This window comes from Rousettus aegyptiacus, unplaced genomic scaffold (genome assembly GCF_014176215.1).
Source record: "Rousettus aegyptiacus isolate mRouAeg1 unplaced genomic scaffold, mRouAeg1.p scaffold_m13_p_3, whole genome shotgun sequence".
Lineage (NCBI taxonomy): Eukaryota > Metazoa > Chordata > Mammalia > Chiroptera > Pteropodidae > Rousettus > Rousettus aegyptiacus.
In genome coordinates, this window is record NW_023416306.1 from 132,989,746 (window position 1) to 132,994,406 (window position 4,661).

At 41.3% G+C, this 4,661-nt stretch overlaps 1 pseudogene; it reads right to left on the bottom strand.

Annotated features, from left to right (window-relative positions):
* Positions 1-878: 878 nt before the first annotated feature.
* Positions 879-2,713, bottom strand: LOC118615100 (annotated as a pseudogene).
* Positions 2,714-4,661: the final 1,948 nt, after the last annotated feature.

Genomic DNA, 4,661 nt, shown 5'->3' on the forward strand with positions numbered 1-4,661 from the left:
TTTTTTTAGCATCTCATTCTAGCACTAATTCTAGAGTCTTCATCATCAGGAGGATGTAATTTTCACAGATCATTTAATCCAGGGTTGTATAAATTCATGTTTTATGGGTGTTTTAAGAAAGTGAGTAACTATTAAGTCCCTCCCACTGTAAGAATGGCATATAAAGTCTCTCTCCTTCTTGGTTTTGACAGATAAACTTCTGTGCTTGGAAGACCTAAAAGAAGACGGTTTGATTACCAAGTGTTTTGTGTCTGTAGCCCCATTATTCTCTTCTGCTCACTTCCCTTCTGACTTCCTCCCTTTATCCTTTCTGCTTCTGTCTGCTCTGACAGATCTGGCAAAAATACAGCAGATTTGCAGAAACAGTCTGTTCACTTCCCACACTGGTGCTGTCGCTGCAGATTGCTTCAGAGCTGCTGTCTCCTGGTCTTGGGCAAAATGTCGCTATCAGTCTTTGTTATCACAATCCAGTGTCTGCCCTGTGTGCTGGGCAGAGCCAACAGGCCAGCCCCAGGCATGCCTTCTAGATACTTAAGAGGAAGACTCAAGGTAGTCTAGAGAGAATATTCAGAATTAGACAATAATGATAAAAGAGGGACAGAATCAGGTAAAGAGAAGTATTTCGTGTGCTAACTATATCTTCCTGATGCATGACTGTAAAATGCTAGCAGTACTATTCATTAGAGCTTTTTGTGCTCACAGAAATGTTCTACATCTGTGCTGTCAAACATGGTAGCAACACATGACTACTGAGTGCTTGATGTATGGCTAGTGAGGAACTGAAGTTTTTATTTAGTTTAATTTGAATTAATTTAAATTTAGTCAATGTGACTCATGACTACTATACTAGAGATATTAATGTTTTTGTTGTTGTTTTGTTTTGTTTTTGCTGCAAAAGCTTTATTGTTTCCATTTGGTCCAAAGCATGAGAGAGGACTCCATGCAGAAGCCTGATACCAGGGTGATGCAGAGGGCCCCCTCAAAGGCCTCTGGACTCCAAAGGCTCCTAGTCATGCTTGAGCTTTTTAAACAGCTACTGGCCCAGCTCAGCCTGGAGGTAAGTCAGGTGGTCACCTATCTTGATGAGTTTTACCTCCTCATCTAGGAAGTGGTTCTCCAGGAAGCCACAAAGATGGGGGTCTGTGCAGGCAGAACCCAGGGCACGCAGATCCAAATGGTTTAGGATCTTCTCCATGACCATGCTGGCTCCATTCCATCCTGGGATTTACCCTACTCATCTTGGGAGGGCTTCTGTACATCCTGGAAGAGAGTGCAGCCACCACACTGGTTTTGCATCTTCAGGAGACACCAGGCACCTTCATATTCCTCCTTGGCCAACTCGTGGAAGAAGTGGCCCACACCTTCCAGGGCCACATCATTTGTGGTCAAAATAGAAGCCCAGAGAGTGGTAGGTGTAGGAGGCCTGCAGATGTAGGTTAACCAGGTAGTTGACCACGGCCTCTACGTTGGTGGAATAATTCTAACGAATCTGGGAGTTCCTGGTTGCTAGGCAATAAGGAGTTAAGCTCAAAAAATGGTGTTGACTGGTCCCATGGGCAGAGGATGGCTGAAATGGTTCTTAAGATTACAAATGGGAAAGAGGTTGGAGGGTGGTCAGAAGATAGAAAAAGAGATGACCCTGGGTGCATTAAGTCCAAACCCTTTTGAAGCAAGAGACAGGTCCACAGGACTGCTAAGCCACCGCAGAGAAACTAGTGTTTTAAAAGATAGCAAAGAAAAGTAAGCCAGACATTGGTATTTGAATCCTGGGTTCAAATTCTAGCTATTCTATGTTATTAGTTTGTAATCCAAAGAGAGATACTTAACCTTTTTGCACAGCTGTTATTGTGATAGGTATGGTAGAGAGGGCCTTGTGGCAGGGTGAGAGTCATTTACCAGTGTCCTCAACAAAACTGTACACAAATGTCTGGGAGAGGCAGAGTAGGCCCAGGGCATGTGTAACCTTTTCATAAACCAGGGACTACCACCTGTGTTGCCAAATTGTTGCAGTTGCATTAAGAGTTTACATTCATAGCTCCTTTTACTTTTTCAGTGTTTTCATTAGAATCTTTCACTGTATTCTGAGAAGCAGACAAGATAAAGACTATCAATTTGATTTTGCAGATGAGAAAACAGAGACCCAAAGAGAAGAAACCAATTGCCCCCAATGTTACACTGAGGGAGAGGAGACAACAATGTCCCTGTGGGTCAGGGGCCAAGGCTTATTCTGTCCCAGGATGCAGGAAAGTCCTCAAACCTGCACGTGGTGCCAAAAAAAAAAAAAAAAAAAAAAAAAAAAAAAAAAAAAAAAAGCCTTCTCAGTTCTGTTTCTCTAATCAGCCACTAGTGTGATATCCATCCTGGCATTGACCTATTCACAAAAATGAGTAACGAAACTTTTCCCCGAGAGGCAACAACTATAATCTTTGCCATCAGAGAATCCCGTACACAGTTTCCACATGACTGTGAAGAAATGTTTTTGTCCTGCTAGCTCATTCTTTCTCAGGCTGAGCCTGTAAATGCTTGCTACTTAGGCACTGAGAGTATTTTAGCAGCTTTGAGCTTTACTCTAACTTTCACACATCCATTTGCTTATATCTTCATGCCTGTAATTATTTAATTGCTTTCTTTTAGTACCTGTAAGTAGGAACTCTGTCATCTGAGAAAAGATCAGGAAAAATAGAAGCATCAAACTAAAGCCCAGGAAAACCATTTTCCGTCTTATGCACAATCATGCCCCCTATTGACTGATGCATGACAGTTTAAAGCACAGCTTATAGCTTTATTAAGGTATAATTGATATACCATAAATTGTACTATTTTAAGTGGATAACTTGATGAGTTTTAACATGTATATATGCCTGTGAAACCTTCACAGTCAAGATAATGAACATTTCCATCATAGATAGTTTTTCCATTTCAGGGTTGAACAGGGTGAGTGCTCCTAGTTCAAAACTATATGATAAAAGCAATACCTACCTTCCTCTGAAAAATAGTGGTTCTAGCCCCTGCAGGGCTGTCTTTATTCCAATCTCTATTATCATTGGAGAGTCAGCTCTGCATTTGACCTCTACATGGCTTTTCCTCCTTCCCCACAGTTACAACATTCCTCATTCTGTTCAAGGTCAGCCAGCTCCTTTCCTGGTGCCCTGGTTTTCATTCCCTTCCCCCTTTTCACTATGGAGCATACCCCTTTCCTTGCTGAATCATCCACTTCTTATCTACAGGCTCTTTCCGATCTTAGAAATAAACAAAACCTAACAAAAAATTAAATACCTCTTCCTGCCTCCCCATTCCTCCTTTCAGTCACTCATTACTCTATCTCCTGCCTTCTTTTTGTGGCCAGACTTCCAGAAATAGTTGTCCAAACTTTCTCTCCACTTCCTCACTTCCCCTCTCTTTTCTACCTCCCCCCCACCCCCACTGCACAGTCACTGTTTTTGGTCATGTCCCTCATTAACCTCCCAGTTGCTACATTCAGTGTACCCTGTCTTAGTCCTTATCATACTCTGGCACTGTTGACCACTCTGTCCTTTATAAAATAGCTTGGTTATTTTTATAAAAGTAATTGATGCTCTCTCTCTTTCTTTTTTAACAGTCAAACAATAAAAGCATTAGGAGGCTTCTCCTAGGCTCACCCTATCTCACTGCTGCAGACAGAGCCACTACTGCAATATCCCTCAGCTGCTAGACAGCTACCCTGCGCAGCTACCCAATGCACAGAGCAGCCTCGGGAAGTCCCAGAAATTAGCCAATGTATACTTCTGATTTGTGGGAGATCCCTTACTTGCTCTATTTTAGACATCATAGAAGCCAAGAAATTTTATAAACAAACGTACAAACAGAGAAGGGCCTGCATTCAGTAACTTTTCAATTCCTGTCCTAAGTGTTGCTTTAAATACTGCCCTAGAGATGACATGGTGGCCGGGTCTACATAACTAGTTCTTATTGGTCTCTCCCGGCAGGAAGCCTGCCTGGGCATGGCTTTCCTGATAGCCACTCGTTATTTTGCCCTTCCTAATGTTTATCATTGGGAGAATGATAGTAATGAGGCATATAGGCTTTTGAGACCTTGTAGGGCTGGAAGTGACTTTAAAGGCATATAGGTTTTTACACAAAAACAGAGTTCTTATGACCAATGCTTTAACCCAAGATAAAGTACAAAACAGAAAATAAAAATCACCCCCAATATCCCACCACCCTGAACAAAAACCATAACAATTTTGGTGAGCATCCTTTAGACAACTCTATGGCAGTATACACACTTAGAAGTATATGTATACTGTTTCACACACATGGGATCATAATTTACGTGTTCTTCTGTAATGGCTATTTTTACTCAGAATATGCAGTGGATGGATGTCCAACTCAATAACTATAAATAAACACCATGATTGTTAATATTCACCAACCATCCGGGATATTTATAAACCATGATTTGCTCAACCAGTCTTCTATTGTTGGGCATTTAGGTTGTTCGCATTTTTTCTACCATAAAGTACACAATGATAAACATCCTCTGTTCAGCTTTTTGCTTTTGTGCCTTTTTCTCCTCAGGCTAATTTCTGGAAGTGGACTAGCTCAATACAATAGAGTGTACATTTTACATTTCGATACAATTAAGCTAACTTCCTTCCAGAAATGTTATACCAACTTATTTT